At 51.9% G+C, this 22,986-nt stretch overlaps 1 protein-coding gene across 5 annotated transcripts in view; it reads left to right on the top strand.

Moving 5' to 3' along the window:
- The first annotated feature begins 271 nt into the window (after positions 1-271).
- Positions 272-22,986, top strand: part of JPH3 (junctophilin 3) — a 138,143-nt gene continuing 115,428 nt past the window's right edge. The window contains exons 1-4 of one of the 5 annotated variants that reach the window (XM_081806259.1): positions 272-410; positions 1,506-1,624; positions 3,650-3,760; positions 11,877-11,970. The gene's annotated coding sequence lies outside the window, so the exon portion shown is untranslated. The other 4 variants (XM_081806260.1, XM_081806257.1, XM_081806261.1 and 1 more) reach the window with 4 other exon arrangements.

The raw sequence follows: 22,986 nt of genomic DNA, 5'->3' as shown, positions 1-22,986 counted from the left end.
ATTGGCTCGGGCTGCCCCTTCTCGGCCCGTGATTGTTCCGAGTCCCCAATCCGATTCGCCCCCGCCGCGGCCACGCCTCCCCAGGGCTGTCGATCACGTCGGAGCCGCCCCGTCCCGCCCCTCGGCGGCCCGCGGGGCCGGAGCGGCGGAAAACCCGGGGCGGATTCCTGCTCGCTTTTGTTCCCGCAGATTTGCGCCGAGCATTGTTTGATGTGAAAGTCGGGCGTCCGGCCTTCCCGTGTGACTCCCGGGCGTCACCGTAGGGAGGCGGCGAGTGTCCCCGGAAAGCTGCTGGAGCGGGGCTCCGGAGCCCCGAGCCGCGCGACCCGGTGCTCCGTCAGCGAAGCTGTGTGACCTTGGCCGAGTCGCTTGGCCTCTCTGAGCCCTGGGCGCCTCCGCGGAACCTGAGGGTAATTCTTACCGCCCCGGGGGGCTCGCGAGAAGGTCGTGAGCTTACGGAGGGCCGGCGCCCGCCTGTGCGAGCCGACCCGCCTGCCTTGGGGTGAGCAGGGAACCCCGTTCTCCGGAACCCTCGCCCGGATGGAGCCATTGTTAAGCCAGGCTCCTGTCCGCGAGCGGGGAGTCGGGAGAGCGCAAATGCGCCCGCCTGCCCGGGCCTGTGCGTGGCGCCGGGCTGCAGGCTGAGCCGAGGCCGGCGCGCCCCATCCCCTGGACACCCTGCAGTTGCAGGCCTTGGGTGTGGAAACCGCTGCCCTCCGGAGCAGTCACCCATTCTCCCCGCCCTGCCGCTAGGTCTCGGCTGCGGGTGTCTAGTGACTCATGTGCGGGTTCATTGGTTCAGCAGCTGTGTGTGCCAGGTCTTGAGGCCTGGGGCCAGGGGTGCGCGCTGCCCTGCCCTCCCTGCCTTGCGGAGCTCACAGCCTGGTTCTCAGCAGTGCCCGAGAGGAAGGACTGGACCCATGCGCGGATTTCTTCAGGACAGGTCCAAGGTGCTGTAAACTTTCTAACAAGACCTTCTCCAGCTTTAGGACTTCAAGGTTGGACAGATTTTGTAGAGCCACATGAAGGAGAAAAAGAAAATCTGCTTCCCACTCCCTGACCCCTCTCCACTCCTTGGGCAAAATTTCCCAGAGCCACTCTGGGGCTCTTGGCCAGTGACAGGAGGAGAAAGCATCCAGGTGACAGTCCCAGACATCCCAGCAACTGGGTGAAACTCCCATACATCCCAGCAACCGGTGACAGCCCCAGACATCCCAGCAACTGGGTGACACTCCCAGACATCCCAGCATCTGGGTGACAATCCTAAGGAGTGTAAAATCTGCATAGGCAGCAGGGGAAAGTCTGGCTCCGTTGGGTCTCCCTATCTCATTTCCCCATTACAGACTAATTTCTATAAATAATTAAATTAATCCTTGTTCTCTTTGACCTCACCTTTCCAAGTGATTCCAGGAAAGTAGCCACATTCCAAAATTTATGATATGTGGAAGTAAAGCAATGTGAAAATCAAGGCGAGTCAACACCTTTGCCTTCTCTTGGTTAATTAGGTTCCTCGGAGCGGAAAGATCTCAGGGCCCTCCAGCACTGAGGGTCTCTCCAATCCAGCCCAGCCAGGCTGTGAAGCCCCCAAGTGATGGTGTCAAGCTGACCTGTGTTCCGGTCCCAGGTACAGCCAGCTCTGTGACCTTGGCCACTCACTCAAGCCTCCAAGTGTAAAAGGAAGCCAGGACCCCACTCCCAGCTGGCAGTGGAGGTCAGAGGTGCGAACAGAGGGCCCAGACAGCTGGGACAGCTGAGCCACAAGTACCAGGTTCAAGGCCTCCCAGCTCTTGACTGCCTTCTTGCCACTTTTTGCTGTGCGATGTGCTATGGAATGTGTGTAATGGCCTGAATGGTGGTGTCCCCCAAAAGGTCATGTCCACCCAGAACCTCAGGATGTGAATTTTTTTGGAAATAGGGTCTTTGCAGATATACTTTAGGTAAGAATCAAAATGAGAGTGTCCTTTGTAATAGGAAACAACAAGCAGAGACTCAGGGATGGGGGACGCCATTGAAAACAGGCAGAGGTTTGGAGCCAGGGCATGCCTGGAGCCACCAGGAGCTAGAAGAGGTAGAAAAGACCCTCCGCTAGAGCCTGTGGAGGGAGCACAGCCCTGCGACCTCTTGCCTTTGGACGTCTGACTGCAGAAGAACATTTCTGTCATGTGAAGCCCCCAGTCTGCGGTCATTTGTCATGGCTGCCCCTGGACACTCTTACAGCGTGATTTCCCCTCACTCCAGCGCAATTTAATTCAGCTCCGCGGATAGTGAATCGCTACCCTGCAGGACCAGACCCCACTAAGGACTTGGGGGCCTCCAAGAGGATGAGACCCAGCTCGTCCACTTTAAGGAACAGACGGCCTAGACTCCTGTCTCCAAAGCAGATGGCCACCCATCTGCGGGAGCTTTCTCTTCGCATACTGTTCCCTTTCCCAGGAAGCAGCTAGGAGCCTCCTGGAGGGGAGAGTGGACGACGACCTGCCAGTCCCTCCCAATGTTGTCCCTCAGGCCTGGCCGTGGGGCTGTGGTTCTCTTAGCCAGCCGCTGTTCTCCCTCCCACCTAGGGCTCCTTCCCTAAAACAGCCTCCAGCTCCGGGCTGTTTGGAGCTGGTTCTGTCCCCTCTCTCTGCAAAAGGTGATCCCTGGCTTCAAGTGGGATTTGAACATTTCTCCACCTCCTACAAAATGGAGGGCCTGAGGATCCATGGGAGGAGGCTGGGGAGGTGGGGCGCAGTGTTAAGTCAGATGGTGGGGCCTTCCTCCACACAGTCAAAGGGGTTGCAGGTAAAAGGGAAGCAGGCCATGTGTTCAGACAAGGAGAGATGCCCGGTGAGACGCTGAGTGGGACAGCAAGTTCACTCCCAGGAGTGAACATACCTGCAACGTGCCTAACTCAGGCCAGGCGCCAACGGTGCCATGGGCCCTGCCCTCAGGAGCTCACGGCGTAGGTCTAGGGCAGAACAGTAGGTCTGTCTACGTTTTCTATAAAGCTGGAACGGAGTATAAATTAATACTGTTTTTGAGAAAGAGAGCGAGGGAAAGACTGGGAGTTCACCCCAAATGCCCCAAAGAAACGCTTTTGTAATGAAGACGTGGTGTGCCTGGATGACTTCCTGTGTCCGGAGTGGCAACACTGGTGACTTTGCTGCGGAGGCAGGGCCAGGGCTGAGGCCAGGGCTCGGCCACCTGCACCCCACCCCCGCCCTGTCGCCCCACTCCTCCCTTCTCGTTTACAACCCAGCCCTAGAGGAGGAGCCTAGAGGCTACGTTGGGATAGGAAAATGAAAACAGAGGGCTAAGGTTGAGAGTCCAGTTAAGACAAGAGCTCCTCGAGCAGTCAGGGCGCAGGTGCACACACAGCCTCTGTGCCGGGATCCCCCACTTACCTTTCCCTGAGGGTTCATTGAGGGGTGTGCATGGTGTCCAGTTGGAGATACCTACTGAGTTTCGTTTTTCCTTTGTCCAAGGCTCTGTCTTTCTGAGACAGAAAACAAAGAGACCCCAAACCCCTTATGTGCAGGCCTTAAGAAGTGGGTCCCTGCTCTTAGCGACGGCATCCTTGCTTGGTGCCTCAGCTCCTGATCACCTCGTGTGATCGCCACAACTCTGTGTGCCTGGTTCTGAGAGCTGCTGCTGTTGTTCCGTTTTACAGATGTGGACCGGTCACCGTGGGCCCAGGGCTGTGCAGGTTGTGCGTGTTGGAACCACGTCCTGACATAAGTCAGTTGCCCAGGCTCTGTCCCTCCCGGAGGAAAGTACAAAGGTGACATGTCATTTATGCATTGTTTCTGCAAACCAGAGACTCCGGTCGTATTTGTTGCATGCCAGTTTTTCCCAGCCTGGACTTTGCTGACTGAGTCCACCTGGAGTCATAAATGGGCAAATGTCCCCATTGTGCCCGGCGCTGTTTCTGCAGTGCTGCACGTTTTCCTTCAGGGCAGACCTGCTTTCCTGGGTGTCTTTGGCCTTTGGCTATGTGCGGCATTTCCACAAAAGAGAATTGTCTGGGCTTTTATTTAAGATGGACATTTCCTAAGCCTGACCCCAGGTGTAGAGTCAGACTCCCAGGGGCTGGGGTCTTGGACTCTGCTTTATGCTAGCTCTCGGGTGACCCCAGTGCACACCGACATTTGAAAACTGCGTTGGGCAGTGGAGGTTTTGCTTTCAGGCATCTGGCGTCCTTCTCTGGACCAAGAGCAACCACGAAAATAATCACGTCCATATCACAGGCCTGCCAGTGGACAAGGATCCTCCCTGTTATATAGCCGGGGAAGCTGAGGCTTAAAGAGGTCACACCCTCAGTGGCTCATGGGTTCTTGTTAAGTCCTGAGCCTTATTTCTTCTGTATGTTTGTTCATTTTTCACATTTTTGCCTTTCTCACACCATAGTTATATCTCTGAAAGCCAACAATTAATTCACTGCTGCTTTTGGGTTTTGTCTTTTTTTTAAGATTTTATTTATTTATTTGACAGAGAGAGACACAGCCAGAGAGGGAACACAAGCAGGGGGAGTGGGAGAGGGAGAAGCAGGCTTCCTGCAGAGCAGGGAGCCCGATGCGGGGCTCGATCCCAGGACCCTGGGACCATGACCTGAGCCGAAGGCAGACACTTAACGACTGAGCCACCCAGGCGCCCCTCACTGCTGCTTTTGGTTTTGTGTGTTTTGCTTATCTTTCTACTATGGAAATTCTCAAGCATACCCAAAAGTCATTTGACTGGTATGGTGATTCCCTGTGTCCCTGTCACCCAACTTCCACGGTAATGGCTAATCTATTGCCCCCACCCTGGCAGACGCACATTTTTCTAATGGATTATTTTAAAGCAAATAAATTAGGGGTTTTATACATATATACGTAGTAATATACATATATATTAGTGTTGTTTTGCCTGATTATGGGGTAATACATACTCCTTGTACAGAGATTGTATCTCGCTAAAAGACGACGTAAAAGTCACACATAATCTCGCTTCTCAGTCGTAACAACATTAACATTTTAAAACACATCCTCCTAGACACTGTTGTATTCACACATATTTATATGCACACCTATTTTTACAGAAGTGGTATCCTCCACAAAAATAGGGCTCTTCTCCTCATTTTGCGATCTCTTTTTTCCATTTAACAACATATCACAGATGTCTTCCCATGTCACAGACTCTCTTGTAACTCCTGGTTTTCAAGGGCAGCCTAGAATCCTGTTTGGATATGCCACGATATTTTCTACTAATCCCCTCTTGCTGGGCATTCAGGTTGTTTCTGTGCTTTGCAATTGAGTTTCGGAAGGCATTCTGCTTACCCTGGACCTTGCACCAGGCTGAAACCCGATCTACCTCCTCTAGATCCCCTGGGTGTTTCTGAGAAGCACAAGCAGGGCTAACGTGGAGGAACTGGACTGCTTCCCAGTGCCATCCCAGTCAAGGCTGCGCCCCCTGGTGTGACGGCTCAAGACACAGGACACACCCAGACTCAAATCTGGGTGAAAAATACATTCCAAAGGCAGATAACATATGTCTGGGTGACAAGGTGTAACTCTAAAAGATGGGAGGATTCTTTTTAAGCAAACACACCAGCGCTCACCCAACCCAGTAACACTCCCTCTTTCAAGGTGCTCATCCCGGAAGGCAGTCCTCCTGTTGTGATAAAACTGTGATTGCTTGAAAATATATCCACGAACTCCTCTTTCATGCAGCTGTCTCCACAGTCTGTATAAGTAATTTTTGGAGACACTGTAGGCTGGGAAGTCTTTGTGCTTTGAGGTGGATTGATATCTGGAAACAGCCTGTGCTTATGAAATAAACTGCAAACAGCAGAGTCTGCTATGTCTGGTTTGAGCAGAAACAGGTTTATTAAATTACAACAGGGGATTCAGAGTTTTCAGTAGGGTTGGAGAACCAAATATGGATGCCATTTTTGTATCTTTTTTTTTTTTTTTAATGAGTTGCCTGTTCATGTTTTTTTGCCCATTTTTCTATCAGGTTTTGCGTCCTTGTTTCCGTCAATTTTTATTTATTTATTTTATTTAAAGATAGATTTATTTATTTTTAGAGAGATGGAGGGGGGGCATGAGCGGAGAGAGGGGCAGAGGGAGAGACTCTTTCAAGCTGAGCAAGGAGCCCAACATGGGGCTCTATCCCACAACCCATGTGCGGAAACCAAGAGTTGGATGCTTAACACACTGAGCCACCCAGTCACCCCTCCATCAATTTTTGAGAGTTCTTTATATATATATATATATATATATATATTTATTTATTTATTTATTTATTTATTTGAGAGAGAGAATGAGAGAGAGCACATGAGAGGGGGGAGGGTCAGAGGGAGAAGCAGACTCCCTGCTCAGCAGGGAGCCCGATGTGGGACTCGATTCTGGGACTCCAGGATCATGACCTGAGCCGAAGGCAGTCGCTTAACCAACTGAGCCACCCAGGCGCCTGAGAGTTCTTTATATATTAGAGTTAATAGCCCTTTATCTGTGATTTATGTTGAAAATATTCTGTCCCAGCTTGTCAGTTGCCTTTGACTTCATTTATGGTGTTTTTATCTTGAAAGAGTTTATTTTTTTTTAAGATTTTATTTATTTATTTGACAGAGAGAGACACAGCGAGAGAGGGAACACAGGCAGGGGGAGTGGGAGAGGGAGAAGCAGGCCTCCCGCGGAGCAGGGAGCCCGACGCGGGGCTCGATCCCAGGACCTGGAATCATGACCTGAGCCGAAGGCAGATGCTTAACGACTGAGCCACCCAGGCGCCCCGAAAGAGTTTATTTTTATGATCACTTATTACATCTGGATTTTTAGTTGTGGTTAGAAAAACCACTCCCTACAACCAGATTATAAAGAAATTTATAGGTTTACAGGTTTTCTTATATATATGGTTTCATTTTTTTCATTTTTAGATCCCTGACCCATTTGGGGTTTATTATTTATTTATTTTAGAGAGAGTGCATGTGTGTGCATGCACAAGCAGGAGGGGAGGGGCAGAGGGAGAGGGAGAATCTTAAGCAGGCTACATGCTCAGCACAGAGCCCAGTGCAGGGCTTAACCTCATGACCCTGAAACCATGACCTGAGCTGAAATCAAGAGTGGGATGCTTAACAGACTGAGCCACCCAGGCACCCCTGGAGTTTATTCTTATGTGTAATATGAGGTATTTGCTTTTGAAACCCAGTGTTATATTCAATTACACCAGGGGTTGCAAATTAAAATGCTTGAAAGAGGCCGGCAAAAAGTAAGTGACTGAAGATGGATGGAATAATAAAATAGGGTGAGGGTTGTAGCCAGTCAGGATTACATTAAAAAAACACGCACACAGGCGCACCTGGGTGGCTCAGTCGTTAAGCGTCTGCCTTTGGCTCAGGTCATGATCCCAGGGTCCTGGGATTGAGCCCCACATCAGGCTCCCTGCTCGGCAGGTGGGAAGCTTGCTTCTCCCTCTCCCACTCCCCCGCTTGTGTTCCTTCTCTTGCTGTGTCTCTGTCTGTCAAATAAATAAATAAAATCTTTAAAAAAAACAAAAACAAAAAAACACGCGCACACTGGGGCACCTGGGTGGCTTAGTAGGTTAAGCGTCTGCCTTCAGCTCAGGTCCTAATCTCAGCATCCTGGGGTCGAGCCCCACATTGGGCTCCCTGCTCAGCAGGGAGTCTGCTTCTCCCTCTCCCTCTTCCTGCCGCTCCCCCTGCTTGTGCTTGCTCTCTAATAAAGAAACAAAATATTAATAAATAAATACATAAATAAATAACACACACACACAGTGGGTGTATTAGTTTCCTAGGGCTGCCATAGATAAATTATCACAAACTTCGTGGCTTAAAACCACAGAAATGTATCCTCTCACAGCCCCGGAAACTGGATATTTAGATGGGGTGTCAGCGATGTTAGAAGGATCAGGAGGACAGGAGATGTCATTGCTGCTTGTAAAACAGACAAGTCCACGTGGGAAGGAAGCAAAGGGTGGTCCTGACCAACAGCCAGCAAAGACATGGGTTCTCAGACCTACAGCCTCCAGGAAGTGGATTGCCAGAACCTGCTTGAGCTTATAAGCAGATTCTCCCACTGGCAAGAACCCAGCCACCAACACCTTGATTTCTGCCCAGGAGACCCTGAGCAGAGATCCTAGATGAGTCTGTTCCAATTTCTGGCATGTGCAGCTGCCAGATGATACATGGGTGCTGTTTCAGGCCTCTCGAGTTTGTGGGTTCTGCAGTCGCACAAATTAACATACCTCTGCTCCTGGCGAAGGTCTGGGGGTGGGGACGCTGAGAATGATGAGGGGGAATGAAGGTGTGGGATCGGACAACCCCATATTCTGCCTCCCCCGGCCCCTGCGTGCGTTCAGCCACTCGCCCATGAGACCTTCTGGCCCCTGTAAAGACATAGAGGCACCACATGAACTCAGCTTAGGGTGTCCTCGGTGGCTTCAGAGACTGATGGAAATCAGAGACACATCCCCTCTTCTTGTGCTCGAGCAGTTACTGAAGACGAGGGAGCCGAGTGGGTCTAACCACATTTTGTCCTGATGTTTTATAGGTTTTTAGGACCAGGAGGATTCATGCTAAAGTCCTTAAATGTAATAAATTCCCTCTTCAGGGTAACAGTCCAGAAAATTGCATCCTGCTCCCCCCCCGCCCCCCCGCAAAAGAAGCAAGCAGCAAAGTTTTTTGCTCTAGGTGCACCTAACCTGGGGGCAAGTCACTTCCCAGCTCCCAGGAGCTCCTGCCCCATCGACTCAGGTGGTAGGCTTGAACCACTAGGCTTGTGGCAGGTGCTCAATAAGCGCTAGCAGTTAGGGTTAGGATTCTCAGGTGTAATGCTTCTTGCACCTCACCCCACACCCATGTTGAGAAGCTGCATGCCCCAGGGCTGTTCCTCCAAGAGCAATTTCCTCATCCCGTCACAAAGGGGAGGACTGGAGAAGGGGCTCACGCAGCTCTGGCCGCACAGGCATGTCACCTGGGGACAGGTAACCAGCGCTGGGCCAGGGGAGGAGCTGAGCCCTCCCTGGAAAGGTAACCCCAGGAGCCCTGAGCATTGAGGGGCCACGTGGACGGCAAGTGCCAGGTTTCAGGTGGGAGGTAAGGGCCCTATCGAGAAGGGTGGTTCGTTCAGGGGTTTGAAAACCATTTTGTCTCTGACAGGCTTTAGGACTCATGTGTCCAAGAAAACCCTCAGGCAGGAGGAGGAGAGATGAGCCCCTGCAGCAGAGGACTCTGGAGGGCCTCTGGTGGAAAGGGGGGTATGAGGAAGGAGAAGGGGGGATCCAAAACCCCCTACTCAGGCAAGGTTGACCCAAGGCCATGGGAGCAGGGGTGGGGGGTGGGGTCTAATCTTGGAAGAAGACGTCTTTGTGCCTCTGAAGGGAGCAGGTGTGGTCCTTTACATTCCCTCCCAAAGACAAAAGGCTGACACGGTCTCTCTTAGGGGTTGTGTCCCCCAAAAAGGATGTCTTGGAGTCCTAACCCCCAGTACCTGTGAATGTGACTTTATTTGGAAATAGTGTCTTTGCAGATGTAATCAGGTTGAAATGAGGTCATGAGGGTAGGTCCTAATCCAAGAACTAGTATCCTTCTAGAAGAGGAGACATACAGGGGAGAGGTTATGTGAGGACAGAGGCAGAGACAGAGGGACCTGAGGAGCCCGTGGGAGCTGGAAGAGGCAGGAAGGAGCTCCCATAGAGCCTCCAGAGGGAGAGAGGCCCTGTTCCACCTTGACTCTGGGCTTGTGGCCTCCACGGCTGAGAGAGAACAGATTTCTGCTGTTTTAAGCAAACCCCCACCCCACTCCCTATACGTGGTGTTTTGTAATGACAGCCCCAGGGCACGCATCTGGTCTCCAAGACAAGGGTGGGGACAGCCACTCGGTAGGTGTTCAACATGGCTGGTGAACGACCAGAAAGCCATTACCGGTTGTTCTCTCTCACTGTCTCTGGCTACGAAGGTTGGAAAACAAAACTTCTACATGCCCAGCTTCCCTTGTATCCAGGAGTAGCCTTGTGATCCAGTTCTGGCCAATAAGACTCAAGTAAAAGCCTGACAAGGGGTTTTTGGGAAACTGCTTTTCTACCAGAAGGGGAACTGCGTCAGGCAAAGCTCTTCACCCTGCCCACCAGAGCTCTCTTGAACGCAGTGCAGCCACGCATTGGAGGGCCACGGCTACCGTCTTGTCACCTTGTGATGATGAACAGGAGGGACACTCAGCCCAGACCTTGTGCCTGGCACCACCCAGCTGCTCCACCAAGCTCCTTTTTGAAAAATAAACCCACGTTTGCTCAAGTTAGTTGGGCTCTCTGCTACGTGCTGCTGAATGCATTCCTAGCCAATACCATGGTTTGCCCACAGAAGCCTTCCCGAGCCCATCTCCCCTCTGGTGGACCAGAGAGGTTAAGGGCAGGAGCTGCAGAAGTCAGAGGGAGCGGATTCTAATCCTGGCTCTCACCCCCAGTTTGCATTTCGCCTCCTCTCCCGTGTCCCCCCTTCCTCTGCAAAATGGAGGTAGAAGTATCTACTTCAAAAGGTGGCTGGGGAATGAGATGAGATACTGCTTAGCAGGTGCTCAAGAAATGGTGGCTGGCAGCATCTCTAGGAGCATCTTCTTCCTGTGTTCTGTTGAGGGTAGGGGTCCCATAACAGGCTTGGTGCTGTAAACAGTGCAAACAGGACCAGGGTGAGAAGTCTTCCATATCACCTGGCCTCTGAACGAGTTCTTTTTTTTTTTTAATTTTTTTATTGTTATGTTAATCACCATACATTACATCATTAGTTTTTGATGTAGTGTTCCATGATTCATTGTTTGTGCATAACACCCAGTGCTCCATGCAGAATGTGCCCTCTTTAACACCCATCACCAGGCTAACCCATCCCCCCACCCCCCTCCCCTCTAGAACCCTCCGTTTGTTTCTCAGAGACCATAGTCTCTCATGTGAACAAGTTCTTGATGCCGAATGAGTCCCCCTGACCTTTGTGTGTGTGTGTGTGTGTGTGTGTGTGTGTGTGTGTGTTGGCCCAAGCCATTTCCGTGTCACAGGACAAAAATAACAGGATGTTATCATACTTGCCGTCATTTATCCAGTGGGTTCGGTGCACAGAGCACAGAGTCTCAAGTCACTTTTAAAGGACAGATGGCTAGCAAGTGACAGTGCTAGGCCTCAAGGCTGGGAGGTCACTGTGTCTCCTGCCAAGCCCGGCCAAGCTAAAAGTTTTGGCATCAAAAGCAGGAAAGGCAGAAATGCCAGGGGACAAAGCACTTTCATGCCTCATTTAACCCTGTGACATGCCTTGGAAATCAATAGATCATTATCCTCACCTGGCAAGGGAGGCGATCAGGCCTTGAGGAAGGAGAGCGGGCATTGGCAGAGCGGGGCCTGCACAAAGGTTTCCTGGTCCCCAGTCCCGCTGCCCTGTCCCCTCCAGAATGGCACAGATGGAGGCCGAATAATGAGGAAGGTCATCATGGAGTGTCTCTTCCACATGGCTCAGGTGACCCGGTGTCACGGAGCTCACAGCCCTTCTGGGGACTTGCCAGAGGCTCGGTGCTCTGCATCGTGTCCCTCGGCTCTCTTTTCACAGATAAAGAGGCTATGTTCCCTCTGCACACAGCCGGCTAGGACAGATCCCATGTTCTGGCCACTGTGTGACCCTAATCACGTTAGAGGTTTCCTGACCGAGTGGAGGCCTTGCCCTCACGTGTTAACCACAGCGGCCCGGATACATATGTGTGTTTGCATGCTTGCATAGGTCATGTGTGTTTGACGTCAGCTTCAGATTTTGTTTGAAGAGTTGTTCTATAGCTGACGTTTTTTTAAACCACTGGCCCACATGCCATACGTGTGATTCTTTTCATGCATTGGCTCCTTGGTGCTGAGACTCACTCTCTTCCACGCAGGGACAGTGTGCCACAAAAACATCAGTACAGAACCATCAGAACCGTCCCTGGCTGTGAAACGTGGGAAGGCCATGCCAGCGCATCCCAAGGGAAGGTCAGTCTTGTCGACACACATCTGTTAGAGCCTTAACTAAATTCTGTGCTCCCCGAGAACAGGGACTAGGTCTGATACGTGTTTGTCACTTTGGGTTTCCAGCTCTAGATGGACGCCTTGTATACAGTAGGCACTTATTCAATGTTTGCTGATGGTCGTTCTGACTTGCCAAATAAGCTTTTGCAGTGCTTTTTCCAAAGCTCTCCCTTTTCTTCTGTAAAGATTGTGGTACCATGCTAATTTCTTCAATTAGTACAGTATCTTGTCTATCAGAGATGATTTGTTATGTGTAAATATGTTTCTACCCTCGTGCTTGCAGAGTGGAATTTTTTTCCAAAATATTGTTAACATTTCCTTATAACACAGTGTGAATCCCAGGATGGGACAGACTTGATCTGGAAGAGAATTTGGTGGTCATGTGAGGTTAACTTCTTAATTAGCAGATGAGAAAAGAGGCAAAGGGGCCATTGGGGATCACCCAGCCAATCCACTTATCAACCAACTTTTGGGAGCTGATTGCTAATGTAGAAAATGGTTGGTATGATTCACAACATCTTCATATTTTTGATCACCTATGTTTGGCCACATTTTTCTGTATTAAATGTATGATAACATTTGACGGTAATACATCCTATTCACTATCCATCCATGCTTCTGACATTAGCATGTGACATTATCCATGTAATCTGCTAACTAGCAGCTCAAAAAGCCAAGAAGTCCTGAGACAGGAAGGCTCTAGAGTTGGTTAATGTCCTGGCTCACAGACACTGTTGAGGACCCAGCCTCCTTCTGTTCATACATTGTGCCATCCTCTGGGTGTCAGCCTTGACGTCAGGCTGGTTCTCCTCATGCTTACAAGTGGCTGTAGCTGTTCCAGGCATCACATGCAGTTTCCAACAGAAGGAGAAAGATTATCTTTCTTTGTGTATCAATTTTAAGGGAAAAAAAAATCTTTCACTAAAGCCCCTCCGCTCATTGGCTAGGTTGTGTCACATATCTGTGTTGAAAGTAACAACAGACAAGAGGACTAGAGCCATTGTGATGGCCCTTGATCCATCAGGATATGCCTTCTGCCTGTCCTGAAGTCCTGGATATGCAGAGTGTGGAAGCCAGAACAAAATAAGGGTTCTATTTGCAGAGGAGGACAGTGAGGCTCAGGAGGTCAGCTGTGGTCTACCGTCGTGCCAGATTCCTAACTTGGATCTGTCTGACCCCAGCTCTGTCTCCACGGGGCTGCGCGGCCATGCAGCATGAGGTGTGGGTGGAGTGGGGCTCATATCATGACTGGGCTGTTGTCACCCTTTGTCATCATCGTGGGGACCACCATACTCCATTAGAGCCAGCTTTTGATCATGTCTGTGCTCGTAATCAGTCATTTCACAGCTGGGCAGATACAGCTAGCCCAGATGACCCCCTGGGCACCTTCTAGCACTGTCTGAGGCCAAGTCTGCCAGGTTCATCTCCTCACCAGCGGGGATGGACTCTGCGGCCTCTCGGGACACTTTCTGCCTTCCCATCCACCGCGGGGCTGGTTCTCCTGGAGTGAGGGGAGGGACTTGTTGGCTCCATGTCCCCCGTGAGCTCCTCTGGGAGGTTTGAGGGGCTGTCTCTGCTGAGGCAGGAGCACCCCTGGATTATCTCACCGTCGCTGGCCCATTGCCACAGATAACAGGCGCCGCGTCTCCCTGGGCATGCATGCCGCACTGCCTGTGCCCCGCCTCCGCCCTGCGGTGACCATACCGACACCCCCTTCATCGTGTCTGGGTTCATTCACAGTGGGCTGTGTTGGAAATGAGAGCGAGCTGGAAGAGCCCAGAGCCTGGGGAACCTGGGTCCGTGGCTGCGTGGCCCTGGGCACGCCACTCAGTCTCCCTGCACCTCACTTTTCCTATCTGCGTAATGGGCTGCTGTGTGGCTCAGGGACCGTGAGTACAGCAGCCTGAGAGTGGCTGGCGCCCGTGAGCAGTGACACTTTCTCACAGCGATTGGGGTGTGGCCGCGGTGGGTTCAGATGGAGCAGACCCATCTCCTAGGGGTCACTTGACATCTTGGTGTTCTTAGAAAGCAGAGCTTAAATTTTCCCATGGGGTCTGGCTTCCAGGTCTGTGGGCTTGCTTGCTCTGTGCAGGGAAGAGCAAACTGGGAGAGCAGCCCCAAAGCTTTGTTTCTCAGGGGGTGCCTTGGCTTCCTGTGGCGGCTGTAACAAATGCCCACAAACTCCGGAGCTTAAGACAGCACACATATCTATTTCCCCGTTCTGGAGGTCCGAAGTCTGACACGAGTCTTACAAGTTTAGAAATGGGGGTGAGACTGGAGCTCCCGGTAGCCAGAAATGTTGGAGGGGGGGCCAGGTCTGGCTCTCCCACCATGCACAGAGTCCTGGTCCTGCGAGCACAGGGCCGCTACAGGGAAAACGCAGTTCTGGGTCCTTCTCCGCTCCAAGGCTGCGGTAGCAGGTGGAGACGAACATCCTTACCCCCGCCCCTTTCTCCTGACCACCGTGCTGGCCCAGGGACACAGGGTGGAGGTGAATGTGTTTGGACAGTTGACGGAGATTCTTATCAAAGGCCTTCGAGGAGAGCTTGACCTCCCTGAATTTATCTGCCATGTTTCGCATGAAAAGCCTGAGCGCAATTTTTTTTAAAGCAGAGAGTATATGGCTTCCACAGCGTCCCCAAAGGAGTCTGAGACCCGAGGGACATTACAGAGAGTTGGGAGAGCATCGTTCTGAGCTCAGGCTGCGTTCTGGCCGTGGCGCTGTCCTTCACCTCTCGGAGCCTCAGCTTCCCTCGCCTGGACAATGGGACCATCCTGCCCCACTCGGGTTGTTGCCATGGGTGCACAGCCTGGTGCCTCAGGGAGCTCCGTGGTTGGCAGCGATGCCCAGTACCAGCGACACTGGAATTTGCTGACACTATCCTTCTCTCTAGGGCTGCAGTGGCTGCCCCGGGGTTCCTGGCCACCAGTTTCCCCAGCAGCCTTTTTGTTTGTTTGGAGCGGTTTCTTGGGGTCTCCTAGAGAAAAGATTCTCAGCTGAGTGCTAGCAAATGAGTATGCTCCCCACCCCCCTGCTTGGAGGGCTCCCAGCTGCTCCCTTGGCTGCCCAGCTGAGAAGAAATGATGTCAGGAATGTTTCTCTCTTGGGGAAGCTGGAGACTCCTTTCAGCAGGACAAGAAGACACCGTGAAAAAGGGGTTCAGGGGGGTTTGCCAAAGCATCCTCGTGTGGTGCTGTGGGAATATCCGTTTCCTATGTCCGCCTGCAAGAGGGGCTGGGTGGGCTGGGCTAGTGGTCTGGGTCTTGGTTTTCTCAGCCTGATCACGCTCATTTTATGCCACAAAACACTTCAGTGGCTCAGGACCGAGAAGGGGCTGGGGGACTCCAGCCCCAGCTCCCAGCCTTTCGGTAGCCGCGTGAGGGGCCCTCTCTGGGCTCCACATCAAGGCCTCCCTTCCTGGCCAGAAGGGAGGTGGCACTGTCCTTAGATGCCCTGTGGCATGAAGATGCAGGGCCCGCAGTGAGGCTCCTGTCCACACATAATGGTTAGGAGCTTCTGCTCTGGAATCGTGCTGACCGGAGCTTGAAACCGGGCTCCACCACGTCGGAAAAATTACTCAGTCTGTCTGAGTCTCAGTTTTCCAACCTGCAGAATGCCAACAGCAAGGATTCCTGCTGCCACAGGGGGTCGTGAGGCCTGAATGGGTCCCCGTTGCAGGGCGTTCTACACAGGTGAGCACGGACACATGGGGAGTGGGCAGAAGCAGGAACCACTGGAATTTTAGTGACCTGACTGTGAAATCAGAAAATCGGGAAATGCAGAAAACGTCAAGGAAGAGAACCCATAGTGCCCATAGCCCTGGTGCCTGGAGACGCAAACTGCTATAGCTTTTGTTACGTGTCCCTCAGGCCTGTTTGTAGGCTCGCGTGTCTCACAGACTCGAATCACTGTTGAATGAGCACAGCGTACGTCTGTAGGTGCGTGCTAGTTTTTCTTAAGACCGGGCATGATGCTGCTTAACCCACTTCTTTTAAACTTAAAAATGTATCGAGAACATTTTCTCCAAATCATTCCATTTCACCAGATTGCATATTTTCCCACACTTTGATGTTTCTGAAATAGGGACGTGTTTTAGAATCATTGTCAAAAGAAACGTACCAGCTGCTGCTTCTTCTCTCTCTCTCTCTCCCCTGAAGGGGGTCACGGGATGGGCGATCGGGGTGACAAATGACAATGGGGCGTTCTGAAGAGGCTTCTGGAAGACCACAGGGTACTCTTTGGTGCCTTCGCCATAATTACCTTGATTGACCCCTATTTTTGGATGTTTTAGCTCCTTCTGATTTTTCGCTATTATCAACAAAGCTGAGAGGAAAAAAAAAAAACATGGCAGAAACTGCAATCAGGTGGGTCACTGACCCCACGGGAGAGGATGGATGGAGAGGCCAAGGTCACAGCCAGCCCGTGGTGACCTTCTGGGAGGAAGGTAGGAAGTGAGTAGCTCCCAGTGTCTGTTCCTCGGGTCAGCCCCTCCTTCACGGCCGGGGCACAGAGCGGCCCTGGGTGGGAGGAGTGATGCCCCACACAGCAGCCCCACTGAAGCACGGTGCTGGCTTTAGGCTGGGGAGCTTACCACATGGGCTTTCCCTTCCCCACGCGGAACAGAAGGCACAGAGAGAGGCCCCTGGTGAGCGCCAGGCACAGCTCGCTCAGAGTCCACGTGCTCCAAGTCAAGGGAGGAGATGCTTTCTCCTTTTCTGGAGTTCCGTCTCATGCCTACGTTTCGGGTAGGATGCTATTTTTAAGAGCCTGGCACTGTGGGTTTGTACACCCCAAGGGAGGAGGGGGACTCAACGCAGGGCAGGGCTGGGCAGGCAGCAGGCAGGAGAGCGGGCGGGGGGCTGCATTTGTTCTGCTCTAACAATGAGACTGCAGGCTGGCAGGCTGGCGGGCTGTCACACCCACGGCCGACATTAATCACATCCTGCCTTGCCTTCCCCAGCAGCTCTGACACACGAGGCCACATCCCACTTCTGGAAAGTGCCCCACTCAGACTGTAAGGGTACTTCTTGGCCACACTTCCTGTGTTGGGTCCTCCCCCCTCCTCCCCGACATGTGTCCCTTCTGCCTGGCTCTGGAGACTGGGAGGGCTCTGGCCACCACCAGGAGCAGATAAAGCACCTTGCGGGCTTTGAGGCAAGGATGCCCGTCCCCTTTGGGACATTAGCAGTTGTGTGGGGCGGGGCACGATGCCCAACTGGGTCACTCTGTCACCCAGGATTTTGGGGTTGACTCTTGCTAGCCATGTTGGGTTCAGGGGTGGGGGTTACTGGGTGGAGACGGGCGAGTTTACGGAACAGAAAGGAAAGATGGATACCCGATTACAGGTCAGACAGGAGCAGCACAGCGCCCAGGATCTGGGAGTAGGATCAACAAGAGGCCTGGGGTGGAGGAGGTCAGTGTGCTGCAGGTATCAGTTTGCTCCATTTTATACATGAGCAACTGAGAGTCAGAGAGGAAGGGACTTGCCCAGGCCCAGATGGCTGACCAGAGGCACAGCCAGCCCTGGACCTCAGTCCATTGATGGCAGTGGGACCACCCAGGTCTCTGAAGTCCGGGGCCCCTGCCAGAGTCCACCCTGCAAAGCTTGAGGTCCTCCAGCAGGAGAACCTATCCCAGGGCTCCTTCCCCTCACAGATCCTGAACCCTCGGGCCACGCATTGCTTATTCCGGATTGGCAGGCAGCCTGCGCCCCAGGAAGAGGAAGGGGGGCTCAGGCAGGACCGGGGTGTGACTCATTTCTGTCTACCCAGCCAAGTGCCAAACAGAGAGGCTGGCAAGCAGGAGCCGGTCGACAGCCACCAACCAGCAACCGAAACCCTGCTCAGAGTGGCCAGGCCTTGATTTACACATAGGTCACAGAAGAATGGCCTTGGCAGGATGCCAGTCCTTGCCTCTCTGACCATCCTGTCTGACCAAGCCCCCTCGTCAGCATCTGCCCCCGTGACGAGCCCCTCCCCTCCTTGCTCCGGCCACATGACAGACTTGCTGGTCCTCCCTCCCCACTCAGAGGCAAGCATGTGGTCCACCTCGCCTAGAGTGCTGCGCCGGTTTCCTCCCAGCCCCACCAGCTTGGCATGAAAGAATTCAGGCAGTCAGAAACCCACACGTCTGGCTTCACAGCTTCCTGGTGTGGATCTTGGGCAAGTTGCATGGCTTCTCTCCGCCTCTGTTTCCTCCTTGGTAACTTGAGACCTCCCTTGCAGGATTACTGTAAAGATTGGGAGTAAGGTGGGCAGACACCAATGCTTGGCACAGAGCAGATGCCAGCTACAGTGCTCTTACTCTCTGCCCAAGGCCTGGCATCTCCCTGCAGGACGAGCCTGGAGGAATGTTCCAGGCCCCAGGGTTGCTCTCTCTTGTGCTAACCATCACCTTGATCTGGGTCATTTGGATAGCACTTTCCAGATGCTACCCTGTATTGCACTCGTGGCAAAAGGGAACATTTTGGTTGCTTAAGCCTAAGCCAAGCAAAAAACTGACTGTCATCAATTCTTGCCCTCCAAAGGGAGTGGCAAATTCATACTGGGGATGCTGGCCTGGGGACTCTGGTGAGCCAAGAGCAGAGGAAAACATTTCATTTCAGAGCACAGGCAAGTGCTTCATGCTGCTAACTGCTGGAGTCCTGCCTTGGCCGAGCTTTTCCGTGCTTACAGTCTCTATGTTGCTTGGGACATTTTTGGCTGCAAATGATAGAAATTCCACCCAGATCTCTAAAGGAAAAATAATGTTTATTGGCTCACTATCTGGAAAAGACAATCTACAGGTGAGTCAATTTTCAGGTACAACTGGATCCAGGGGGCTCTCCTTCTCTTTGCTCTGCTTTCCTCTGTGTTGGCCTCATTTTGTAGATAGCCTCAACATTTGGCTAGGGATGGTAGTACCTCTAGGGCTTCTGTGATATGTTGTTGTGTATTCCAAATCTGGCCACATCTACACACATCCCATCCCACACACTCTTCTAAAATGTGGCCTTAACATACTTCCATCAGGAGCTGGGGTTTATGGTCCCTCCTTTTGACCTTGAATGCCCTTTGAACTGCCTCAATCCACAGACAGTGGTGGAAGTTCCATGTAATTCCTGAGGCTAGGCCTTAAAAGGCATGCAGCGTCTACCTGGCTTGCTCTCTTTGGGGACACTAGCCCCTGGAAACCAGCAACCATGCTGTCAGGAAGCCCAGGCTGGCCTTCACAAAGAGACCACACGGAGAGGACCTGAGGCCCCTGCTGACAGCAGCTACTGCCCCATATGAAAGGCTGGGCCTTCAGTAAATTCCAGACTCTAGCTTTCAAGACTTGCCGTCGAGGCCCCAGACATTGTGGAGCAGCAGGGTCATCCACACTTCGCTTTGTCCTGACCCACAGGATCCATAAGCATAGTAAATAGTGGTCTTCTGTCACTAGGCTTGGGGTAATTTGTTACATAGCTGTAGCAACTGCAGTAGATTTCATGATCACTGCAGCTCCAGATCTCAAGTGAGGAGCCAGATCTTCCCTCCCCCAACATCCAATATCAGTTCTTAGTAAAGATGCAGGCTGATTCAGCTTGGGCACGAGTCTCATCTAAAGTGGCTGCTGTGGCCAGAGGGATGAAGGGCCCTGGCCCTCAGGCTGGGTCGTGAGCCACGCTCTGGCCTGGTGAGGACCGCAGGGACTTGGCCATGGGTGGCTCAGGAAGGAAGAGTGGGATGCGGCTATTCGAGGAAGGCATAAGCATTCTGGGGTGTAAAGGCAGCCCCACAGCTTCGTTATGAATTGCTCTGCCTACCAAGAAAACGTTGTATTTGTTAAGGTGTACGTGGTAGGGAGCTGGGCAAAGGAACCCAGCAAAATAAGAGTCATGCTGCCTTTCCAGCCGTATCTGGGTAGGATTTGGAGAAAGCAGGAGAACGTCACAATATGCAAACTGATGCCTCAGTTACCCGTGTTTGTGTGAGGAACTGACTCTTTTCTCCCCAGGGCCTCCTCTGCGCTCAGCACTGCATTGGGTGTTTTATATACATTCTCATTAAGTGAGCCCACAGCTCTTGGAGGGCAGGGACTGAGCCTCCTGGGCAGCATCCAGCACACAATGGTGTGTATTAGTTAGGATTACATCTCGGCTGCTCCAACAGAGGCCAAAATAACAGTGGCTTAACCAAGGAAGAGGTTTCTTTCTTTCTCTCATGATTGCCCAAGACTAAACAATTCAGGCTAACATGACAAGCCTAGCTGCTCCTTTATATCTTGTCTTGTTGCGCTGCCAACCCCAATATGTAATCCACCCTAAGACCTAAGACGGCTGCTCCAGCTCCTGCCAGCACATCTGCATTCCAGCCAGGGCAAAGAGGGAAGCCAGAGGAGGGAAAGGGCGCCCCCTCCTCTTTGTAAGGACAAGGCCTACGAGTTTTACTCTTTTCTTCTGCCTACATCCCATTGGCCAGAACCCAGTCACATGGCCCCAGCTAGCTGCAGAGGAGGCTGGGAAATGTAGTTCATAGCCAGTGACCAAGTGCCCACTGAAACTCAAGGTTTGTAATGCTAAAGAAAAAGGGGGAGAATGGCCCTTGAGTGACAACCAGGAGACTCAGCCTAAGACTCTCAAAGCTGTAGAGTTGGCAGTATTCCCTGTGGGAAGTGCAGTGTGTACCCTAAGAGCTCAGGCCCCAGAGCCAAACTTCCAGTGGCTTTCATCGTGGCTCTACCCTTTAAGAGTGGTGTAAACTTGGCCTCGATTTTTGATTTTTGTATCCATAAAATGGGGGTGACAGTAGCACCACATGTCATCGATTTGAAGATTCACGTGTTAACATCTCTAAAATTGGAATGTATTTACAAGTGAGGATGTGTTTCCCTGGAAGTTTCTTTGATTCTAAATAGTATAGAACACAACGATGTGTCTTACAACTCCTGGCGTCTAATATTTGATGAAATACAATTGTTTTGAGGGTAAAATATGGAGTCAACTCATTCTGTTTATGAATAGAATTATCAGTAGGTTATATGGAATGCAGTTATCAGTATTCGTATTTTTCACTGGGCTAGTGCCAGGCTTGTAGGAAAGACTCAGTAAATGCCGGCCGCTGCTGGCATCAAGCATGGCCAGAGGGGAGAAGGATGTGGCTCAACCAGCCTGGGCTGACATGTACCCAGGGCTCAGTGAGTCTATAGCCTCCCCCCACCTTTCAGCAAGGCAAGAGCCCAGCAGGTCCTTCCTCCATCCCACACACCACTCTGGTTCTCAAAATCAATTTTGCAGTTGTTAGCTGGGTGGAGCGGGTGGGGGTCAGCCTACTTATTATCTTAGTCGGCTTGGGCTGCTCCAACAAAATACCACAAATTGGGGTGGGGGTTGGTGGTGCTTATAAACAACACGTTTATTTCCCATAGTTCTGGAGGCAGAGTGCAGCATGGGGGGGCTCTGGTGACCTCTGACTGTATCCTCCCATGATGGGGGACAGAGCTGGGACAGCAAGCCCCTCCCAACTCTCAGAAGGGCACGGGTCCCATTCCCGGGGCTCCATCCTTATGGCCTCATCTAACCCATAGCACGTCCCAAAGGCCCCACCTCGTCATGTCACATCAAGGGTAGGGTTTCAACATAAGAATTTGGCCAGGGGGCGGGGGACACAAACATTCAGTCCACAACACTTACCTTCTTGGTTTTCCATCGTAAGCCCTGGAAGAGTTTCCTATGACTGCCATACAAAGTACCACAAACTGAAGGGCTTCAAACAAGAAAAATGTATTCTTTCAGTTCTGGAGGCCAGAGTCTGAAGTCATGGTGTGGGCAGGGCCACGCTTCCTCTGGAGGCTGCAGGGGAGGGTCCTGCCTGCTGCTTCCACCTTCCGGGGGCTCCTGGCGTCCCGTGGCTTGTGACCGTGTCCCTCCACCATCTGGCCCTGCCGCCACCTGGCCTCCCCTCCGTATCTCTCTGTGTCCTGCCCTCCCTTTACAAGAAGCGGGCCCACGTTAGGGCACACCCCAATCCCATACGGCTTCCTCATAGCCTGACTATACACCTGCAAGCACCCTGTTTCCGAACAAGGTCACATTCTGAGGTTTCGGGCAGATGTGAAACCTGTTGGGGGGGGCCGCTCTTCAACATGGAGTGCCCCTCTTCCTGGTCGGCTCCCTGCCCGGCTTTGGTGGGTTCTGCTCCTCACCTCCTCACTTTTGCTTTTTTCTGCTCCCTGGCGCATCTGCCAGTCCTGCGTGGCATCCCTGACACCAGCCGTTCTGAACATTCTGTTCCACGCAGATGGGAAGGGCGGTGCCCAAACCCTTCTGCTGGCTGCCGTTAAAATATAATAAGCTAGAGAAGAGATGAGGGAAGATAAGCCTGGGAGCAGTAATTAATAGGAAGGAATGGCACACGGCGTGAACTCACTCAAGCACAGCAAAATTTGGAAAATGGGAACAAAAATTGGAACTTTCTGACTTCCTCGGAAATCGTCTTCTATTTATTTTTATTTTATTTTTCTCTTTCAGTAAACATTCCAGTTAGGACTGAACTTGTTAGAGCACAAAGATTGTATAAGAAAGAGTTCGAGTCTGGGGTATTGGCTTTTTTCTCTCTTGAGGTGAGAAGGAAGCACACAAGGGAAGTTGGTTGTGAGTGTGGGTTACCGATGAGCTGGTGATCTACACGGGGACAGAAGGAAGCCTCTCGAGAGTTTACAGGATCAGTTAGTTGAGATCAGCTTCTGGACGCACGTGGCCCACTGAGGCGCAGTGATGGTTTTGAAATTGTTTAAAAGGCACTACACACTCGGGTTTTATTAGAATTGTGGAAAAAGTGTTCTGAGGTCAGGTTTCATTATTTAGAAGCTGGAAGGGATCTGAAGAAATCAAACGGAGCTCAGTGGTCCCCAGACCTATTTCAGCCCTAACTAACACCTTAAAATTTTTTTTGAATGCTCTTTTTCTTATTCTGAAATGAAATTCATAGGACAGGGCGCCTGGGTGGCTCAGTTGGTTA

The sequence above is a fragment of the Leptonychotes weddellii genome, chromosome 16, assembly GCF_054177405.1.
Source record: "Leptonychotes weddellii isolate Sample4059 chromosome 16, ASM5417740v2, whole genome shotgun sequence".
In the NCBI taxonomy this organism is placed as follows: domain Eukaryota; kingdom Metazoa; phylum Chordata; class Mammalia; order Carnivora; family Phocidae; genus Leptonychotes; species Leptonychotes weddellii.
The sequence above is the reverse complement of the archived record's forward strand: the minus strand, read 5'-3'. Positions and strand labels throughout refer to the sequence as shown.